At 45.5% G+C, this 23,144-nt stretch overlaps 1 pseudogene; it reads right to left on the bottom strand.

Moving 5' to 3' along the window:
• Positions 1-19,818: 19,818 nt before the first annotated feature.
• LOC123405983 lies at positions 19,819-21,377 on the bottom strand (annotated as a pseudogene).
• Positions 21,378-23,144: the final 1,767 nt, after the last annotated feature.

Below are 23,144 nucleotides of genomic sequence, written 5' to 3'. Positions count from 1 at the left end.
CTCAAAATCTCTTTCTGGATAGGAATTAAAAATAATTTCATGAGTAGAAAGTTTGTGTCTTTTTCAGCAAGATCAAACACCCATCACCAAAACTGATCATAAAGTTTTTACTTGGCACAAACGCAAAAAGAAACACAAAAAACACAATCATAACAGAATTATTATGGTGTGGACACAACAAAACAGAAAGCAAAAAAAGCAAAGATAAATTCATTGGGTTGCTTCCCAACAAGCGCTACTATTTAACACCCTTAGCTAGGCATAATGCGATAGAATCAAGTATCGTCGTCTTTGGTGTTCAAACCATAAGTAGCCCTCATCATGGATTCATAAGGCAATCTTATTTTATTTATAGGTAAGTGTTCCATGCCCTTCTTTAATGTAAATAGAAATCTAGTATTCCCTTCCTTCATATCGATGATAGCACCAATAGTCCTAAGGAAAGGTCTACCAAGAATGATGGGACATGTCGGATTGCAATCAATATCAAGCACAATGAAATCTATGGGTACATAGTTCCTATTTGCAATAATAAGAACATCATCGATCCTTCCCATAGGTTTCTTAATAGTAGAATCCGCAAGATGCAAATTAAGAGAGCACTCATTAATCTCATTGAAGCCTAGAACATCACATAAAGACTTTGGAATGGCGGAAACACTAGCACCCAAATCACACAAAGCATTGCATTCATAGTTTTTAATCTCGATTTTGATAGTAGGTTCCCACTCATCATGAAGTTTTCTAGGAATAGATATCTCCAACTCAAGTTTCTCTTCAAATGATTTCATCATAGCATCAACGATATGATCGGTAAAGGCCTTATTTTGGCTATAAGCATGTGGAGAGTTTAGCATGGATTGCATCAAGGAAATACATTCAATCAAAGAGCAACTATCATAATTGAATTCCTCGAAATCCAAAGTAGTAATTTCATCACTACTCAAAGTTTTGATATCCTCTACTCCACTTTCAGTGCTTTTAGCATCAAGGTAGATAGACTCCGAATCATTGGGGCGTTTTTCAACCAAAGTGGATTCATATACAGACCCATCATCATTAGGATTGACATTAGAAAACAAGGATTCAATAGGAGTCACACCAAGCACTTTAAGATCTTCGTGATTCTCATCACATATTTCAGGTTTAGCAGCCATTTTATTGACTGGGGTAGCCTGTTTATCAGAAATCTGGCCTAGCAATTATTTGGCCATATCATCAACTTCTTTATTCATAAAAGTCATAAAAGAATTTTTCTCCCTTAGTTCTCTATGATAGTAACTATTATGATCAAATTGTGTAGACATGAAGCCTTTAGCACTAGTTTCAATCTCCTCCAACCTTTTAAAGTAAGCATCATAATCATTTAGTTGGGCCATACAGGTCTTAGCAGGCAGACAAGCACACAAGCAAACAGAAAGCAAGTGAAAGAAAAGGGCGAATGAAAAAGGCAAATATTTTTGTAAATTTTGTTTTTCAGAAGTGGGGGAGAGGAAAACGAGAGGCAAAAGGAAAATAATGTAAATAAGAGATGAGTTTGCGATAGTTACTTGGATAAGCTTCACTTTGAATACTCCCCAGCAACGGCGCCAGAAATTGGCACGTTGACGGGAGACTATTCTTGACTTGATCCTCCTCGGCAACGGTGCCAGAAATTCTTCTTGCTACCTCTTGAGCTTGGGTTGGTTTTTCCCTTGAAGAGGAAAGGGTGATGCAGCACAGTAGCAGTAAGTATTTCCCTCAGTTTGAGAACGAAGGTATCAATCCAGTAGGAGTATCAAGATGAGGCACCAATGTACGTGTGCAAAAACAAACAAACTTGCACCCAACGCTATAAAGGGGTTGTCAATCCCTTCACGATTATTTGCAAGGTGAGATCTGAAGGTGAAAAGTGCAACAAGGGAGTCTTGTGGAACTGAAAGTATGATGTGAAGTAGACCCGGGGGCCATAGTGTTCACTAGAGGCTTCTCTCATGATAGCAAGTATTATGGTGGGTGAACGAATTACTGTCGAGCAATTGATAGAATCGCGCAAAGTCATGATGATATCTAAGGCAATGATCATACATATAGGCATCACGTGCGAGACAAGTGGACCGATACTTTCTGCATCTACTACTATTACTCCAGACATCGACCGCTATCCAACATGCATCTAGTGTATTGAGTTCATAACAAACAGAGTAACGCCTTAAGCAAGATGACATGATGTAGAGGGATAGATTCATGCAATAGATATAAACCCCATCATTTTACCCTTGATGGCAACAACATGATGCGTGCCTCGCTACCCCTTCTGTCAGTGGGTGAGGACACCGCACGGTATGAACCCCAAACCAAGCATTTCTCCCATAGCAAGAATTATAGATCAAGTTGGCCAAACGAAACCCACAACTAGAAGAGAATTACAAGGATACGAAATCATGCATATAAGAGATCAGAGGAGAATCAAATAATATTCATAGATAATCGGATCATAAATCCACAATTCATTGGATCTCGACAAACATACCGGAAAAGATGGTTACATCGGATAGATCTCCATGAAGATCATCGAGAACTTTGTACTGAAGATCCAAGAGAGAGAAGAAGCCATCTAGCTACTAGCTATGGACCCGAAGGTCTGTGGTTAACTACTCACGCCTCATCGGAGAGGCAATGGTGTTGATGAAGAAGCCCTCCGTGTCCGAATCCCCCTCCGGCAGGGCACCAGAACGTGCCCCAGATGTGATCTTGCGGAGGCAGAAGCTTGCGGCGGCGGAAAAGTATTTTCGTGGCCCTCTCTGGTGGTTCTGGATTTTCAAAGAATTTATAGGCAAAATAAGTAGGGCAAAGGAGCCATGGGGGGCCACAAGCCTGCTAGGCGCGCCCCCAGGTCACGGCTAGGGGGCTTGTGACCTCCCCCGAGCTCCTTTGCCTTGGTTCTCAAGTTCCCTGCATATCTTCTGTTATAGAAAAAATCCTCCCGCAGGTTTTATTACGTTTGGACTCCGTTTAATATTCTTCTTTGAAAAAGGACAAAAACACGGGGAAAAAAACTAGCACTTGGCACTGAGTTAATAGGTTAGTCCCAAAAAAGATATAAAATAGCATATTCATGCATACAAAACATCCAAAGTTGATATGATAATAGCATGGAACCATAAAAAATTATAGATACATTGGAGACGTATCAGTGCTTCAAGCCCATGAATTTCTTTGATAGGTGGTAAATTTTTAACATCCTCGCCTTTAATACCTTTTTCCTTCATAGATTTCTTCGCCTCTTGCATATCTTCAGAACTGAGATATAAGATACCCCTCTTCTTCAGAATGGGTTTAATAGGTGTTTCAGGAGGAGTCCAATCATCATTATTTTTCAATATGTTATTCAATAACTATTCAACTTGCCCAATAGTTCGTTCCCTGAAAACACAACTAGCACAACTATCTAGGAAATCCCTAGAAGCATCGCTTAGTCCATTATAGAAGATATCAAGTATTTCATTTTTCTTAAGAGGATGATCAGGCAAAGCATTAAGCAATTGGAGAAGCCTCCCCCAAGCTTGTGGGAGACTCTCTTCTTCAATTGACACAAAGTTAAATATTTCCTGCAAGGCAACTTGTTTCTAATGAGCAGTGAAATATTTATCAGAGAAGTAATAAACCATATCCTGGGGATTACGCACACAACCAAGAACAAGAGTATTGTACCAAGCTTTAGCATCACCCTTTAATGAGAACGAAAATAACTTGAGAATATAGTAATAGCGAATCTTCTCATCATGAGCAAAAAGGGTGGCTATATCATTCAGCTTAGTAAGATGTATGTAATGCCCGAGATGTAACCCTTGCCATATCTAGAAACCTTTCCTATTTGGAACCTTGATGTCGATGCTATGGAGTTATCATTTCATGTGATCACCTTTGCATCATGCCATTCATTTCATTCATGTCATTTTCCTTTGTGTTGTTGTTGTTGCTTGATCTTCATGAGTCTCTTGTGTGATGAATGCTTGTGGTGGTGTGTGATGAGGTGGTGAATCCCAAGCTTGATTGAAACTATGTTTGTTTGCAAACTAGGTTTCAAAAACCCCTTCACCATTATTTATTTGAGCTCATGTTTAACTTGCTCAAAACCTATTTTAAAATGTTGTTATTTTAGTGTGTTATCTTGAGCTTGAGGGGTATTGTTTTGGGGGTTTAGAACTAAGTGAATGGGGTTTTTATCTACAAAACAATATATTAATTCTGTTTTTGGATTTAATTTAAATACTCCAAAAATCTATTTTATATTTTATTTAAATAGGGCATAATTCCCTTATGCCCTTGATATTTTTACTTTGTTTTCTTCAAACCCCTGGGAGGCTGTATGTATTTTTTATTTGGAGGAGATATTTAAAAAAGATGAAAACGTTTTGTTTTAAGCGGAGTGGCGCATCTGGGCTGGCTCCCTCCTTCCATGGCCCATCTCCGTTGTTTTCCTCGTGCGCAAGCCCATCCCACGTCCGTCTTCTTCCCCTTTACAGCGAGTCTACGAGGCCCCACTTGCCAGTGTCTCCTCTCCTCCACCTTTTCCTCCTGCAACTCCTCCTCCCCTGCTCGTGCAGGCACATGCGCACCGGGCTCCACTCCACCCTCCTCCTCCTTTATATACTCCCTTGGTGTCCGTGCCTAGGGTTCCTCCCTCCGCCGCTACCCTCTCCTCCATCTCTTTCCTTTCTTCCTCCCAGGTAAGACTTCTGTGAAGGAGAGATCAGAGAGAGTTGCAGAAAGAGAGAAGGGCGCCGCCGTCTACGCCGCGTCTCCATCGTCTCCGGCGCCATTAAAGATGTCTGTGAGCTTGGGGGGTCTCTCCGCGTTCCATTCCTGGCGTTAGCAGCCACGGAGGACCACCATGACGACGGCCACCACCCCTTCTTCCTCTCCGTCGTGCTGCTCCACCGCGGCCGTACTGCTTCTTCTCCGAGTGCCTCCCCAAGCATCTTCTTCCTCTTCGACGGCCCTGTTGGTCTCCTAGGTGAGCACACCTTCTTCCCCCTTCCTTGTTTCTTCGCGCCGTAGCCTGCCTTCACGCGTAGTTCACCGGAGCGTCGTCTGAGCTCCCTTGTTCCTGTATGTTTTGCGGGTGTAGTAGATGCGAGGGGCTGCTCAAAGAGCAACACCCCCTCTCCGTTCAGATCCGGATTGCTAGCACGGTGGCAACCGAGCCATGCACCACCCCAGCGACGCGGGTTCGATTCCCCCTGGCGCTCCTTTTTCTTTTTCTTCATATTTCCCTCTATAGCGCTACAGAGGTAGCTTACCTCCTCTGTATCCCCTCTCTGGTCAGATCCAGCGAGGTAGTGTAGTGGTGTGTGTTTGTGTGTGGCACCAGGGGGTCCTGGGTTCGAATCCAGCAACCCCCTTTCTTTAATTTTGTTCCTTTGTTATTTTGGACTTATTTCTTTTCTTGGGCAGCAAGCATGATTGTTTTTATTTTAGCTAGAGCATTGGTGAGTATTTATTTACTGCCTAGGATCATGTATGTGTGTGTGCAAGTGCTTGTGTATGCACTAGTGTGTGTAGGTGGAGTGTGCATGAGTGTATGTATGTGTGTGGTTGTGTGTGTGTGTGCACATGAGTGAGGTCCTGTTTGTTTCATAAGTCCTAGGACTTTTTTAAGTCCCAACTTATAAGTCATAAGTCCCTACCTGTTTGTTTACAGGGACTTATAAGTCCCGAGTCCCTACCTGTTTGTTTACAGGGACTTATAAGTCCATGTTGCAGAAAACGGGACGGCGGGGGGACGAACCGGGTGGCGACGGGGCGGCGGCCGGGTGGCGACGGGGTGGCGGCCGGGTGGCGACGGGGCGGCGACCGGGCGGCGACGGGGCGAGGGCGGGGACGGGGCGAGGCGGCGACTGGGCGGCGACGGGGCGGCCCGGGCGGTGAAGGGGCGGGCGGGGACGGGGCGGGCGGCCGGCGGTGATTGGGGCGGTGCGAGCGACGAGGCGCAGGGCGGCGGCCACTGGATCGACTTCCGCGGGCCTAACCAGCAATAAGTCCCAATAAGCTCCTACTAGAGAGTCTTATTTGATAAGTCCCAATTAACCATAATAAGTCCCAATAAGTCCCTTGTGTTTGGTTTAGGTGGGACTTATAGGGACTTTTTTAAGTCCCAAAACCAATAAGTCCCTGGAAACAAACACCCTCTGAGATGTGCACACATGTGCATGTGAGTGTGTGTGTGTGCATGTTGTGGCACATGCATATGTGCAAGAGGGCCTAGCCCCTCTTGATGCACCTCTTGTAGTGTGTGTGTGTGTGAGCACATATATTTGGGTGTATGTGTTCATGCATGTGTGTGTGTGTGGGCATGAGTGCACATATGCACTTGTGCATGAGGGCTAACCCCTCCTGCTTGCCAATATGGTGATGTGGTGGTGTATGGGCCTTGTGTGTGTGCATATGTAGGAGTAGTGGATACTACAAATGCTATGTTACATGTGATAATGCTCCTATATGATCGTATTGGATTCTAGGTTGTTTTTTGAGCTAGCTTTGTGCCTACATGTTACATGCAAGTACCCATGTATTATATATGCTTTTGGGGTAGAATCATGCCAGGAATCCACTCGTGCAATCAGATTTCACTTTAGAGCAACTTCATAAACTGTCATTTTTCTGTCATGATGCCATGTTTAGAGCTTTGTATTATGTGGTGTGTTGGCCTTATGAGGATGAATTCTTGATGTGGAAGTAGTGGGTGAACCCCTCTACAACATGGGGTCTTTGTTTTATTCATAGGAATTTGTATGGACCTTTTGTGCCTTGTCAAAGTTGACACTCGGCTGAAACTGACATCTTTGTGAAAGTGTGTGATTTTCACTAAGTGTGAGAATCTGCTGTTATTTTCTTCCCTTGTTGTTTTGGTTGCAAAAGATCATGTGTTGGGAATCAGCCCATGCAACAAATTAAAGTTTGTGAGCCTTGGTGTTTGTCTAGCTCCCTGTTAAATTTCAAGCTTATTCACTTCCTGTAGATATCATTTTGGAGGGTGCCAAAATGCTTCACATCATAAGCAGCTGGTGAAAATCTGAGATTTTCACTAAGTCCCAGAATCTGTTATTTTTATCCAAGTTAGTGCCTGTAGATCTACTCATGTGTGACTCCTTTGTATTAAATTATTGCACATGCTTGTAGAGATTTTGAATGGCTTTTTCCTCATATCTTGTTTGGCTCATTTGGGTGGCTGTAGGTACTTTAAATGTTGTAGACAAACTGCTATGATGCTGTTAAAAACAGTTTGCATGTTTTAGTTGTTTTGAAGCTTGTGTGGGGATTGTTGATGGTGTGGTGTGTTTCCATGCACCACCCCACTTGTATTTGATTGTTTGATCATGTGGCAACCTGGTAACACCAGAGGAGTGCCATTGGAGTGTGCTTGTGGTTGATTTGATCCGTAGGACTCCATATCTTGGTTTGTAATTTGCGGTTGATCCGTAGCTCCATTCTCTACGTTCTTTATATGTTTTTTCTTCATTTTCTCGTGTTTCACATGTTAATGCCATCATCATGCATGTCAAGATAACTTAATATGAAGTTCTGTCCAGAATTCTATTAACTCAACTAATGCATATGAAAGTGACTAGAATAGTGATGCATACTTCCTTCTTCACGCATGCATCATATTGTTTGTTGCATCATGTTTTGTTGGTGTTCATTGGCTGTTATTTTTCTTGGGTAGCATCGGGATCGGAGAGCGAGTATGTGGATCCTGGAGAGTACATGCAGGAAGAACACGAGCAGTTCCAAGCTGAAGACATTACAAGCAAGATGACCGTGACCTTGATATCGTATCTAGCTTTGTTATGCTTAGAATTACATTTCCTTCGATATATGCCCACTGCCTACCACTTGATATAATGCCTCTTGTTATTGCCATGAAACCCAAACACCTTCCTCTCCTAGCAAAAGTTTTTGGCTAAGTAGGCTTGCTCAGCTTCTAATGGATAGCTTTGCTAGTTGCAGGTGCGATCTATCTCATGTGATAACATGAGTATTTTGATATCATTATGTTTAAATTGGTATTTAATTAATGCACCTATATACTTGGTAAATGACGGAAGGCCTAGTCTTTTGTCGGGTGATTTGTTCCGTTATTGCCGCCTTAGTTTTGGTTACCGGTGTTTGTTTCCATAACTGATCGCTCCTAACACGTTCGGGGTTGTTAGGGGGACCCCCTTGACAAATCGCGTAGTGTTATGGCTTGTTCGGCAGGACCCAACATTGGTTTTAATTTGGTAATAACCTAATAATATTTTGCATAGGGAATAGCTACCCCAAGGATTTAATGAACAACCCGGGCCAGTGCTCCTCATGAGTGTTGGTCCAACCCAGAGCAGCTTATTACGCTCCCCGGGGCAACTCGGTGTTTTGGCGTGGTAACCATCGCTCATCCGTCTTGTCCTGAGACTGAGATATGTGACTCTTATCGGGGTCGTCAACATGATGGGAGGTCCTGCTAGATTTGTCTTACCTTAGCGATATATCTGCGTATAGGAATCCTGGTGAAACTTTGTGTCTCCTCAAAGTTGAGGTTTTCCTCTAAGGAATCCGACGAGATCACGAGATTCGTGATAGAGAATTACTTTGCGGCTCGTGGCAGTTTGTGATGGACTAGTTGGTGCACCCCTGCATGGTTTAATATTTCAGAATGCCGTGCCCGCGGTTACATGGCAACATGGATAACTTGTTAACATCCGGTTCTAGACAACTTAAAGTAACTCTAATAAAACTGCCAACTGTGTGCGTAATCATGACTGTGTCCTTTGAAGACCTCTCTTCGATCGGGAACACGGTGGGGTTATGTTTGACGTAAGTAGGTGTTCAGGATCACTTAGTGATCATCTAGCCTTCGACTGCTCGCGTAGACCACCATATTAAATACTTTGATCATCGTAAGTTAGCCACCATATATGCTTAGTTTGCTACAAATCTATACACTTAACCTTCCTCACCTAATAACTTGACTAGATTTGATACCAAGGTCATCCGATTGCTGAGTCCCCGTGGCTCACAGTTTACTACAAAACCCCAACTGGTACAGGTACGCCCGACGCAGGAGATCCTGATGGCACCCAGTTAACGTGGCAGTACGACGAGGAGTCTGACCGACTATACGTGAACTATCCGGAGGACTGAGGCCGTGGTCGTGATCAAGGGCCAGCATGCGGGATGTCATAGTTCTTTTACTTGTTTCATGTTGTCCGTAGCGGGACTATACTTTGCTCTGAATAATTGTGTGGCTGTAAACCTTATATTATACTATACGAGATGGCAAGTGTATGCCCTACTTTTCATTCTTCAGTTATTAAGGAAAGTAAAACTGCACCTAATCGCTCGCCTATCAGCGACTAGCGTTTTTGACCGTCCGTTTTCGTGATCTGGGATTTTCTGGCCGTTGGATTTGGTGTATGAGGTGATATGTTCTGCAATTTGTTTAATCTGGCCCAGCTGTCCTGTGGGCTGCTGCTCCACGGGCCAAAACGGACACCTCTGGTGTATTGGGCCTTACGAAAGCCGCTAGCCCATTTGAAGGAGGCCCATTGTTGGGATTGAGCTTTTATGGCCTATCGATATGTTGCTCCGCTCAAAAGAAAACCATTCAGTCTAGGGGATCCGAGCGGCTTGATACAGAGTATGCGCCGACGCGGCCGATCTTTCTCCATCCAACCTAGGCGAGCCTTGCGAGGATTTCGGCGGTGGTTCAATCCGAGCGAGGCTTGCGAGTGATCCGGGGAGGGAGGGGATCAACCCTAGGCGAGGGATCCAACCTCGACCCGAGGCAACACGCATAAGGATGCGGCGCTCCACATGATCCCGCCCGTAGTACAGTGTAGCTGCGCGGAAGCGAGGCCACCGACCAGAATGCACTCGTCCACTACCGGGGCAGCCGCGTGATTCCTCCCATATCTCGTGTGTGGGAAAACCAGCGGCAAGGTCCCGGTGGGGAAGATGGGAGAGCTCTCGCCTCGCAGTTGGTGGTGTCAGTTTGGTAGGTACGCATGTGTCTCCCTCGAGAGCACAAGGTGTTTGTGGTAATGTTCGGCTGTTTCTTGAACATGTAGGCTTTGACCTTCTTCTTATTAGTTATTGCGCAGCCTGTCCTTCCCATTTCCTCACGAATACTTTGTGAAGCCTGTCCCTTCGTCATGCTCAGGCAGAGCGCTTGGAGGTATAGATTGCGAGGGAAGAACTTCGGAATCCAAGAAGCTAGCTACCTAGCCAGGTTATTGCTGCTTTCTCAGTTTGTTTGTTTTTCGAAACAGAGTCACACTAATCTTTCTCTCTGTTTTTCAGGTTATTTGTTTGATTTTCCCCCCATTTACTCGCGCCCTGAGATCAAGATGGTCGATGCCATGCGCATCGTGCTGAGGATCATCGGGGTCTCGCTTGAAATCAAGGACGCAGCGAGCACTGTCTAACAGAACAAGAAGGGCTGCCACAACATCACGAGGCGCGTCGAGATACTCAACAAGATGCCCTCGCACCACCAGAACAACACTGAGTAGCTTGATGACTCTGCAGTGACATCCGCTCTTAAGACGCTTGACGAGATGCTCACTAGGCGCTCGAGGCCGTCACCGAATGCCAGCTAGAGAGGTGCATTGTGTGCGCTTTCTACATCACCCAGAAGTTGTCCCGGAAGCTGGACAAGGTGCAACAACTTATATCGTACCTGAACTCAGATCCGATGCGGACCATCATGAGCTACCGGCTTCTTAGGAAGTTCTATGATGATGCTCCACCACATACACCAACACAGGTCTCATTACGAATTAATGAGGCCCTCTTGTTCGCCTATACTAGAACGTTCGGTCTCGGATGGACAACCATTGAACATTTCCTCCCATTCCACACCGACCTTCGAGGTGACGGGGTTGAGCGCTGTAGGGAGACGATGGTGCATGAAGTAATCTTATTCTTAGGCACCATTGCATATTTTTTTAGGACCAAAGCAGCGACACGCGATGCACCAGATGAACGTGACACCTCCAGAGGTGCAGCTTGTCTGCATTGTGCTGATTTGCTAACCTTCATCCCAAAATATATTGCAAGTCTACATGTATGCCCTCTATGGTCAATGATCTTGCTCTCCCTCTTTTCTCCCATGCTATCTTTCTCTTGTTATTTATGATCTCTGATGTTGCATTAATTAATTTCACCGATGGACATGGTAATCTTCAGGGAATGGGCATCTAGGAAGAGTGAAGTGAAAAGAATAGACACACTGATGTTCATAGAATAACAGTACTATGGCAACTCCAAGTTTCTACAAAAACAAAGTGAATAGGAATGACTTACTTTATGGTTATGTTAGGGAAGTGTCGCAATACCAAATACTTCAGTCTTAAACTGTATACGCTATAAAATGTTGTTAAAGACAAGACTTCTTACATCTGCACAGGTCAAGCTGATGTGACTTAGGTTGTAAATAGTTGACAATCTTGAAGCTAGACAACATTTTGATTCTTTTAGCCTTTGTTTCCTCAAGTGTATGGAGTGATTCCTTATATTCTTTATGCTCTAGCATATTTGCATGGGGAGAACATCATACGAAAACCAACATTCGGTGAAAACCAATGAAAATCACGACAAAAATATTTTTTGAAGAAATGTGGCTTCTTTTTCCTTGACATGCTAGACCACGGTGTTTTTGTTGCCACGAATGGTGTATATTTTTTGATTCAATTTGTTGTTGATGCACTGGAAAGCAGGATCAACAAATGAATATTGTTATGCTAACACATTTCTTGTTGGTGTGTGCTTTTAGCAGTAAAAATGCATGTTTCTTACGAGACCCAAACTACAATGGATTCAGAATGAGAATGACAACCTTTGCTTATATTACATACTTCTGTATATTGACATTCAACCGTTTTGGTTGTTCCCATTTAGTTTCTAAATTCCAGTTAAGCCTTGTGGAAGTCTAGCAGATCATAAATTTAAGACATGGATCCTGCATCAACTTCATATTTGGTACTTTCGGTCGGTGCTAGCCCCCTCCCGGCGAGGTAGCGACGCGACGCGCTCTCCCCCGGCGGCGCGCCCCCTTCCAGTGACGCGCTCTCTCCCGGCGGCGTGTTCCCTCACGGCGACGCGCTCTCTCTCGGAGGCGCTACCTCCCCGGCGCGTGCTCCTTCGGGGCGGGTGATAGGCCTCGTCTCGGCGGCGCGCTCTTCTCGCGGCAAGCATCAAGCGCTCCGTTTCGGTGACGCACTCCCCGGCGGTGGGGTGTGTGGGATCACGGGCGGTATGCGGTGGCGGGTGCGGTATGCGGCGGATCTTGTCTCCACCAGCTAGATCCGCCTCGACGAAGGAGTCCTATGGCTTCGATTGGAGGCGATGAGGATGGTTCTTCTCGACGCGGACGGGACGACGGTTGACGCCAGATTTCTCAAGGATGGAGAGAGGATTGACATAGGTGAGATCGTTTCATTTCGTGTCACTTTGCAAGGGTTCATGATAGAATTCCGGTCACCGGAGTTGGTGGGGAGGATCCTGATGGATCCAGCATTCCGGTGGGCGGCGATGCGGTTGGTGGGGGAGACGACCATGGTCCTGGCCCACCGTGGCGTCCCCCTCCCCCGACAGGTGGGCCTGGGCCGGGGGGGGGGGGGCGCGGACCCGTTGCGGACGGTGTGGATGGGCAACACATGGACCTGGAGGGATCGGACCGCTGCGAGGAGAGCGTGGCTAGGGTTTCACGATCTCCGGGTATAAAACAAGGAGCGCCCCCTCCTTTGCCCACTTTCGATCTCGAGGATAGCCTTGCACATTTCTGGAGTGTCTCGTGTGGCGCTCGCACTAGGGTTAGCCAGAACTTCTCCTGGTGGGAAGGGAAGATCAGGGGGATCCCCGCTCCTATGTGCAAGTAACTGCTGCTCCTCCTCCTCCTCCTCTTGTTCATTCTCTACCCGCCCAGAAACCTGAGATGAGAGGGGACGGTTTTGGTGCGGGGCGCCATGATCGTGGTGCTTGGAGGTTCAACCGAGGAGCCGGGCGGGGTTTCGACTCCAACGTGTGGAAGCGCAAATCAGAGACAGGGGCTTCTTCTTCGACTAGAGCCTCTGGATCTGATGCATCTGGATTTGACAAATGGGATGCTGCAGCAGGGGGAGAAAAAGAAGATCGCGGCCACCAGGAGCCGTGGAAGGAAGGGGTGAAGGAAGATCTTCGCCCCATCATGATGGCAATTCTACTACAGACAGGCATGCCGCCCCTCCTCACCAGGAGAAGTGGGAAGGTGGGGGATCTGATGCTGGGGGAAGAAACAATGGCCCTGTGAGAGATCGGGATTTCCTGCTAAGCCTGGTAACATCATCCCTTTTGCTTCTCCTTGCCGGATCTGTCATGTGATGGGACATACTACTGCTAGATGTCCTCAGGACATATGCGATAGATGTAAGCAAAAAGGTCACCTGTCTCTGATATGTGCAGAGTTCATTCCTTGGGAATGAATGCCTGTGATGTGTGCTTTCCAAGCTAAGGGGCAAGGTTTCTTTTACATACCTGATTTTAATGTTGAGAGACAATCTAGGGACAGAAATCACAATATCATTGTTACTATCAGTGAAGGGTCTGCACTCACAAAAGCTATTGAGGCTGAGCTGAGTGTGTATGTAGGCCAGGGATGGAGATGCTCTGCTAAATTATTTTCTCCTGAGAGATTTGTTATGAGAATGCCTAACCCTAGGGAGATAGAACGTGCACTGTTTGTAGAGCATGTGAAGCTTAAAAAATGTGGGGTTAGTGTAAAATTCTCACCCTGGTAAGATGATTTGGAATCCGAGGGGTTGCTGGAAGTGGCTTGGGTTAAGATTGGTAGGATCCCTATTAACAAAAGGTGCAACAAGACTATTGCTTATGTTGGAGGACTTGTGGGGATTACCTTAGAGGTGGATATGTCAACCTTCAATTGACCTGCGTTGGTTAGAGCTAAGATTGGCTGCATGCATGTTGATCAAATCCCAACCTCTGCTGAAGGGGTATTGGGGGGTCATTTTTACAAGTTTACTTATGAGGTGGAAGAAGTGCTTGTTAAGAATACTGTCACGGAGGAAACCGCGGTGCCTGTTGCACGCGATGATGCCTCTAAACAGAACCTGACACCTAAGCGTAAACGTGAACATCATGATAATGAGAAAGATGATAGTTATTCTGAATCCTCGGGGGCTAACAGATTTGGCCAGTTATATAGGGGGGGGGTAAAAACTGTCGTTTGCCCTCTCCTGAGAAGGAGGTGTCAGTATCTGAGGAGAGCGAGGAAGATGATGAGCTGTCAATTGAATCAATGCAGTTGGATCATGAGGAGTACTTAAATGACTCATCTAAGTGGATTGTTCCTGTTCCTCTAGAAAGAGGGAACAATACCCCGGAGACACAGAATGATCTGAAGGATGTCCAGGTGACTTTTAGTTCTGTTGTCCAAAAATCCCTGTCATATGCAGATGTTGTAACTAATAATTGGCAGGTGTCGGAGCTGGAAGGGGAGGCTGATCCTAACATGAAAATCTCAAGTGATTATGTGGTACTATCACCTGAAACTGATAACAATGTGGATGTGATCCCTACTCCACCCATTGCTTCTGAAGCTGACACCAGGTTCAGTAAGAGAAATACATGTGGGATGCAGGAGAAGGTAGAGGACAGAGCCAGGAGGTTGGCTAGTAAGAAAGACCTGGAAGGTAACCCTCAGCTTCGCAATAACTTTTTAGTGTTCTTTCTGATGCTGAGTTAATTAGTAGAGCTAGCAATATGGGGGTGATTATTCCTGATGGTAGTTTTTCTTGCATTGATATGCTCAGAGAGTTGGAGCAGGTTAGAGAAGAGCTTGACATTAAGAAGAAAACGAGCCAAGAAAAATAGGAATATGATATTTTTATCACCAATGGCTTGGGACATAGTACCCCTGTTAGCTTAGAATTGCTGGACCAAGATGAAACAATATTTGGAAGTGAATCTATTACTAAATCTAAAAAGGAAAATAATAGAAAACCTACTGTGAAGATTTCTAGACCTGTGACTAGAAGTCGGAAAAAGAAAGAAGAGAATGAGGGAGGGAAATGTAACTCTACCATGTCCCCTGATGGAGTTACTCGGGCAAAATTCCATAAGAAGCGTTCCAAATGAGAGGTCTCATTTGGAACTGTCGGGGGGTAGGCAAGAAAGGAATGGCCACCTGCCTCACTAACCTCATTCTTGATCATTCCCTGGACTTCTTGGGTCTTCAAGAGACCATGAAAAAAGATTTTTCCCCTAAATGCCTTAGGAGGCTGGACCCCTTTGGCCTGTTTAACTGGGAGTGGATTCCATCCAGAGGTAAATCTGGAGGGGTTATGTGTGGAGTTAGACATGACATTCTGGGCATTATATCCTGCACCAAAGGCAGGTATATCTTGCAAATGGTCCTGGATGATAAGAGAAATAAGATAGTATGGGGTCTGTTGGTGGTATATGGGTTTGCTCATGAGGAATCCAAAGAAGAATTTTTGGTGGAGCTTGCATCTATGTGCAGTAATATGAAAGTACCGTACATAGTGGGAGGTGATTTCAATATTTTGAGACACTCCGGGGAGAAGAATAAGAGCTTCTCTATACGCAAATCCATGGATCTTTTCAATTCAGTTATTAATACTTTGGCGCTGAGAGAGATCCATATTAGTGGGGGTAAATATACCTCGACCAATAATCAAGCTCATCCTACTTTAGAGAAACTTGATCGTATTCTGATGTCTGAAACATGGGAAGACTTGATTCCCCTTGTTTCGGTCAGGAAATTGGTTAGGGAGATTGTTGATCACAGTCCCTTGTTGCTTAGTTCCGGGGAGGAGGGGAGGGATGCGCCTAAACCTCGTGAATTTCGGTTTGATCTGTCTTGGATCAAAGATGATAAGTTCATCCCCGTTGTTAGCAGAATCTGGTCCAAGCTTGTGCGATCTGTTTATCCCATAGATATCCTGAACATTAAGTTGAAAAGGATTACAACCTACTTCAAGGGATGGGGCTCGGATAAGTTCGGCCGTGATAAGAAGAGAAAAGAAGAGCTTAGGAACGAGCTAGCTCATCTGGAAGAATTGGAGGAAGAGGGTCCGCTGTCGCCTGAATTGTATAATAAGAAAGTTGACGTTGACTTCGAGCTTCATGAGTTGCTGGTTAATGAAGAAATATACTGGCTGCAACAATCTCATGAGAGATGGCTGTTGAAGGGAGACATGAATACTAGTTACTATCATAAGATAGCTAACGGCCGTAAACGGAAAAACACGATTCACTCGCTTAAGATGGGGGGAGAAGTGATTGAGGGAAAAGAAAATCTTATTGCTCACGCCACTGAGTTCTACAAGGAACTATTTGTTCCTGGTCAAGGCAATATTTTTCATTTGGATCCCGAGACGTGGTCACAGGAGGAGAAGCTGAGTGAAGCTGATAATGATATCCTGTGTCGAGATTTTACAGAGGCTGAAGTTAAAGATGTTTTATTTGATATGGCAGCAAATAGAGCTCCTGGTCCAGATAATATTCGTGCTGAATTCTACCAGGTTTGTTGGGATATTGTCAAGAATGACATTATGTCCCTGTTTCATCACTTTCATAGGGGGCGCTTGATGTTAAGCGTCTTAATTACGGAGTGATTACCTTGCTCCCTAAGGTCTCGGGAGCTGATAGAATCCAACAATTTAGACCCATTTATTTGTTAAGATGCCCCTATAAGCTGATTACAAAGGTGTTGGATAGGCGTGTAGCTTGTGTAGCTGATGCTTTGATTAGTTCCACACAGAATGCTTTTATAAAAGGGAGAAACATTATGGATGGGATTTTGGCTTTGCATGAGATTCTTAACTACTCATGTGAGTAAAAAAGTTGGCATTGTGCTGAAACTTGACTTTGAGAAAGCTTATGACAAACTTAACTGGGATTTCCTTTTGGAATGTCATAGCATGAGAGGCTTTAGTGAAACTTGGTGTGGTTGGATTAAAAAAATCTTGTATGATGGTACTGTCAGCATTAAGCTTAACAATTTCGTGGGGCCTTATTTCCAGAGCGCAAAAGGGGTGCGGCAGGGTGACCCGCATTCCCCGTTTCTTTTTAATCTCGCTGCGGAATGCCTTGCGAAGATGATTAAGAATGCTCGGCGGAACAAGCTTATTGTTGGTCTTGCGGCAGATCTTATTCCTGATGGTATTGTTGTGCTACAATACGATGATGATACAATAATTTGTATTGAGCATGATGTAGAAAAAGCAGTCAACCTGAAGTTGCTACTTTATATTTTCGAAATGATGTCTGGCCTTAAGGTCAATTATCAGAAAAGTGAGATTTTCACTGTTGGAGGGGATGATAATGTGATTAAAACCTATGCTGACCTGTTTAATTGTGATATTGGTAAGTTTCCTATCAAGTACCTTGGGATGCCTGTTAGTTATACTGCTTTGAAGAATTCTGATTTGGACTTTATTGTGGAAAAAATATATGAAGTGGTTTGAGGCCTGGATTGGCAATGCTGCTTCCATGGGGGGTAGACTGACTCTCCTGGACTCTGTTATCACCCATATCTCCATTTATCACATGTCTATGTGGCTTATGAATAAATCGTTCATAGAAAAGCTGGATAAACACAAACATAGGTTTTTCTGGCAAGGCAACAATAAAAAGAGGAGATACCATATGGTTAAGTGGCGTAGGGTGTGTAGATCCAAGCAGAAAGGGGGGCTGGGAGTTAAAGACCTTCGTAAACAAAATATTAGCTTAATGGTGAAGTGGTGGTGGAAGTTGGAGACGAAGAAGGGTGTCTGGAAAGATATTATCAAAGCTAGATATCTCAGAAATAGAACTGTGGCAACTGTTAAGCCCAGATTCTCTGACTCACCCTGTTGGAAATCTATTCTTAAGGTCAAAGAGTTTTACTTGGCAGGGAGGAAAGTTAATATTGAATCTGGGGATACTGCCAGGATTTGGCATGATTCTCTTGTGAGGCTTCCTCCTTTCAAAGATCAATTCCCTATGCTTTTTGATATTTTCAATGATACAGAGTGTACGGTGAATAGGTTATGCCAGGTTGATCATTACTCCTTTTTTCGGAGAAGGTTAAACCCTGAACTTAAAGATCAATGGAGGGAGATGCATGGAATTATCTCTGGGATTGTGCTGACCAGGGATAGTGACAAAATTTCCTGGGGTCTGACTGAGAATGGGAAGTTTAGCACTAAGTCCATATATAAGTGGTTAGAGAAACCACTGCATGGGTGTCATTATAGGTGGATTTGGAAGGCAAAAATGCCTTTGAAAATTAAAAAAATTATGTGGCAGATGTCTCAAGATGCGGTGTTGACTAGAGATGTGATGAAAAGGAAAAATTGGCCTCGGAATCCTTGCTGTTCTTTTTGTCGTCAAAAGGAAACTTTGCAACACCTTTTCTTTACATGCCCTGTTGCTAGGGTCGTGTGGAGGTCGGTTGGGGTCACCTTGGGGACTGACAGTTGCCCTAATTCCTACTGGCAATATTATTCCTGGTGCAATGCTTTTTTACCTGCTGGTGGAAAATACTACACGGCGGGGCTTGTAGCTCTGCGTTGGGCTCTTTGGTTGGCCAGGAACAGGCTACTTTTGAAAATAAATTGATCAAAACTCCCTTTGAGATTATTTTTTCAATATGTTCGTTCCTTCTATATTGGGCAGCCTTGCAGCACGAGGATGATGCAGGAGAGCTTCGTTCTGGTGCAAAGTTGGTGAGGACCAATACCATGCAGTTGATGAAGCTCTGCAAGACAGCGAGGCAGGGGATCGCAGGAGGATGAACACGCTGTCCTTTGATGATTTGTGGGGGATATCCAGCTAGTTGTTAGCTCTTATGTCTGGTCAAAGATTTGTGTGTATGGTTTTGCTGTATCATAGACTACTTTTCCCTGCTCCGTTTGATTGTTGGCTTTCATGCTATGGCAGTCGGTTCGATGGCGAGCGACTGTTCCATAGATGAAAGCTGGTAGTCTGCAAGAGCGGGTTGTCGTACCCAGTACTCTTCTCCTTTTTTCTGTTGGTAAAACTTTGTGGTACTGTTGTATTTTAGTTCGAAGTAATGGAAAGGGGTGTTATGCTTGGTTCAAAAAAAATATTTGGTACTTTCTTATGGTGCATGGAGAAGTAGATACGACGTCAGATTCCAGATCTGGATTTTAGACTTAAGAAGTTCCTCTTTCCCATTCTATCAAGTCTTTGTTTCTCCTCTTGCATTATGTTTCATATTTGGACTTCTGTACGTTTGCTCCTGATCTTAGATCATTATTTGTTGTACTTTTTTATGCATTTTATATAAGAAATTCTTTATCAAGTCTTTGTTTCTTCTTCTCTTGCATTGCATTTCAGATTTGGATTTCTGTAAATTTGCTCAGTATCTTAAATCGTTACTTGTTGAACTTTTTGTGCATTTTTCTATGTTTTTACATGGATGTATTGATTTATTTTCCGCTTTGTTCTTCCTAAATAGAAGTACGAAGTTTCTACACAAATATGGAAGACATGTTTTCCTACTCTTTTCATTTCATTCTTTCTAGATTTTTTTTCAACTCATTCTAAACTATGGACTCCCAAGATTATGATACAACATTCAAAATGGACGGGCGCAACAACTCGCACCATTAATGATCTAGTGTTTTCATGAAAGGGACGATTTTAATATCAATATTAGAGTGTACTCCATCCATTCCTAAATATAAGTTTTTTAGAGATTTTACTAAAGACTACGTATGGAGCAAAATGAATGAATTCATACTCTAAAATATATTTATATACATCCGTATGTAGTTTGTAATAGAATTTATAAAAAGACTTATATTTAAAAACCAAGCAAGTACAATATTTGAGTGTGTGCTCTAATACCAACGACCTGTGGCACGAGAAATCGGTCCGGACTTGGAACGCTGCAATGTATTACGCCGATTTCCACTGTGCTCGGAATCGCTTTTTGCAGCGAGAGATGACCCAAGTACGTTCTTAAGTTGGTATGCAACTTTGCTCCTCTTGACTTGATCCATCCAGTCAGAATTTAGAGCTGCATCATCATCTTCAACCTTGTCCACACCCGCCTGCGGAGTGGAGACGATGAAGGCGACGACGACGGTGATGTCCTCCTCCTTTCCACCGCACCGTTGAGTCCCCGTGTGATTCCGGTAACCGATGCTGAAGGGCGAGTCCTTGTCTTTGCTCCACGACATCTCGTAGGCGATGCTGGAAATGATGTCCGCCATGTTCTTGGGCGAGAAGCTCAGCGCGGTGCCCATCCACACGACGCGCTCGAGTTCCGCATCGAACATGTTGTCGAACAGCCCGTCTGTGGCCACCACGACGATGTCGCCGTCCCTCACCGGGGTCTCGCCCACCTCCACTTGGGTGATGCTGTCGGCGCCCTTGGCGGCGAGCTGGAGCGGACAGTTGAAGCGGGCCAGCTGCGGCCGCAAGCGGTGCACGATTGCACCGCCGCGGAGCACGGCGAAGCCGCTGTCCCCACGTTGGCCCACCTGAGCGTGTCCCCAACGAGCAAGACAAGGACCACCGTGGACGCCCCTTGCACGTCCGACGAGGCCGTGCGCTCATAGGCCCGTTGCAGCAGCGTGTAGGGGCAGATGGGCCTGGGCGTCGTCTCTAGCGCGTGTTGGTGGGCGCTCGCCATGAGGCTCCAAGAGAAGGTGCCCGCGTCCACACCTTTCGTGTTGTACGCGCCGACGCCGTCCGCCACGCTGATGACGCCGGGGTCGGCAACCCCGAAGTGCGCATCGTGGTCGCTGTGCGGCACGTAGCACGACGCCGAGTCCATTTTCAGTGTCCTCGACCCGTTCACGTCGCAGAAACAATCATCCCACGCAGACGGTATCTCGTCCTCCGAAACAGGCGGCGGCAGCACGGAGGCGATGAAGGCGTCCATGTCTGGGTACTTTCTTGAAGACGAGAGAGATCGGTAGCCGAGGCGGAACACAGAGCGGAGGGCATCCGGGGTTCGTCTGTCGATCTCGCTCAGGGTTTACTCGATCTCCTCTCTCCCCTCCATGAGGGGCATCAACTCCATCTTCGTCATGATCTCTCGTAACTTCTTCTCTCTCTGTTTTTTTACTATGACGAAGTTGTTGAGGCCGCGTACACTGCAGTCTGCAAAGCCGTGCGAGTATGTAGACGACGGAACAGAGCCAGGCTAGCAGCAACCCCATAAGGATTCGAGTTGTCGTTTGATACGAAATCAAATTTACCAAACTAGTCAAGTTCTACTGGGAGACGGACGGACAATCAAGCTCTACTGGGAGACGGAAGTAGCCGAAGGCGAAGTCTGTGCAAGGCCTGTGTCCTTGGCCGCGGCGGTGGCGTTGGCGAAGACCCTGACCAAATTTGTCTCCCGCGCACGGTTCCTACACGCCTCCAAGAATGCCAAACCCAAAATTGTTGCCTCCCCTACCCAATCCCAACCCCGCCAAGCCTGCCTCCATCGTCTTTGTCTCCGTCTCCATCGACACAAAGCGTGGCACGCCTGCCCTGCTGTCGTCGGTCCTACAATGTCGATTCCTTGTGGCGAATAAGGACGTGCATCGGCGGAGGTGCGTTGGCGCTAGCGGCGGAGGGGGCGAGGTCGACTTCGGCAATTGCAGCAAGACCGCCCGCTAGGTGCTGCACACGTCATAGGACAAGTTCTTCCTGAACAGCGCGCGGTGTCCACGGCCAACTAGGAGCAGCAAACCTAGAAGACTTTTGGATTTCGTTTTGGAAAATATACCGCCACAGAACGAAATTGGCGAAATTCGGCTTTTCGTAAAATTCTGGACGGAAAGCACCATCAAATTTTGAATACCTGAACCAAAAGTGAGCGAAATTTGAACGAAAAATGAACAAAAATATCCCAAAAAATTAAAAGAGTGCAGCAATAAAGAAAACAACAACCAAGTTGAACAGCAATGATCATCGAGTGCTTATACACAAATGAATCAAATACTATCCAAGCCTAGCGCTGACCGCAGGATTTGGTTCAGCTCCGGCCGCCCGGACAAGTGCAGCTGCGCCCCCATCCAACAGCTAGCGCGCCACGCCATGGAAGAAGCGAGCAGGTCTGGCGCGAGGACAATGGGATCCAGGACGAGGAGGAGGCGCGAGCACATCTTCCGCAAGGACGGCGCCGCCGCTTACACAAGAATGGGGGAACTCTACTAGGGTTCGTATCTCTGTTTCGGCCTTTATATCCCGAGAAAAGCAGTGCAGATTGGGATAGAGGCGACGCTGGGTCAAAAATCCAAACTGGGCCAAATTTTTGGGCCGATAAACAAATCTACCGGGCCTGAACGAAACAAGCGGATTTCGCTTGCATTTCGTTTTTTCCTGCTGAAATCGAGGAGGGGGATGGAGCGATGAGAGCAATTAGGAGCAGAGTCATCGCAAAGGTGATGAACAACATGCCAGATACTGGGTCTGACCGTGTTCTCTATCTCCGGCACCACGGCTCAAGCCGAACAGGCTGGTGAGGAGGCCCGGGCGCTTCCGGGGTTGTAGTCGTGGAAGGTGGGGAGTGTGGGCTCGCCGGTAGCAGTGTTCTCCTCTTCTGATTTCATGAACATAGGGCCAATCAGGCTTTGTACTTCACTCGATGGCAAGAGCAACACGTTACTTGATATTAACAAACAAGCGAGAGAAGTAATTATGTGTCTAGGTTCTTGCTGACGCAATATGTTGATCAAAGTTTGTTCCTCTTTTTAGATCTAGCTGGGACACCAGACCAGAGGACGCAGGAGCCGGCGAAACTAAGGATGTAATTGCCTTTTTTCCTACTCCATACTAATCATGTTTGTTATGTGCTCTCTAAATTCAATGTATATTTGCTATCTGAGCTGGCAGTCATCTAAAGCACTAATTACTCTTTGATCTTGCAGTCATCCGAATCACTAAAGTGTAGCAGGAATAAAAAGTTCAAGCTCACTAGCCAACATCCTTTCAAGCTGAGAACAGAGGTGAATAACAAAATATTTGGTTATGGTTATATTTGTTGGTGTGCAAGTCAGTAGTATTAGATTCAGTATTCAGCAGTCGAAATAATCTACTATATTGCTACATTTCCTGATGTGTGATCATTTTATAACGGCAGAGGGGAGGAG

This window comes from Hordeum vulgare, chromosome 6H, assembly GCF_904849725.1.
Source record: "Hordeum vulgare subsp. vulgare chromosome 6H, MorexV3_pseudomolecules_assembly, whole genome shotgun sequence".
Classification (NCBI taxonomy): domain Eukaryota; kingdom Viridiplantae; phylum Streptophyta; class Magnoliopsida; order Poales; family Poaceae; genus Hordeum; species Hordeum vulgare.
This window is presented reverse-complemented; position numbering and strand designations above follow the sequence as displayed.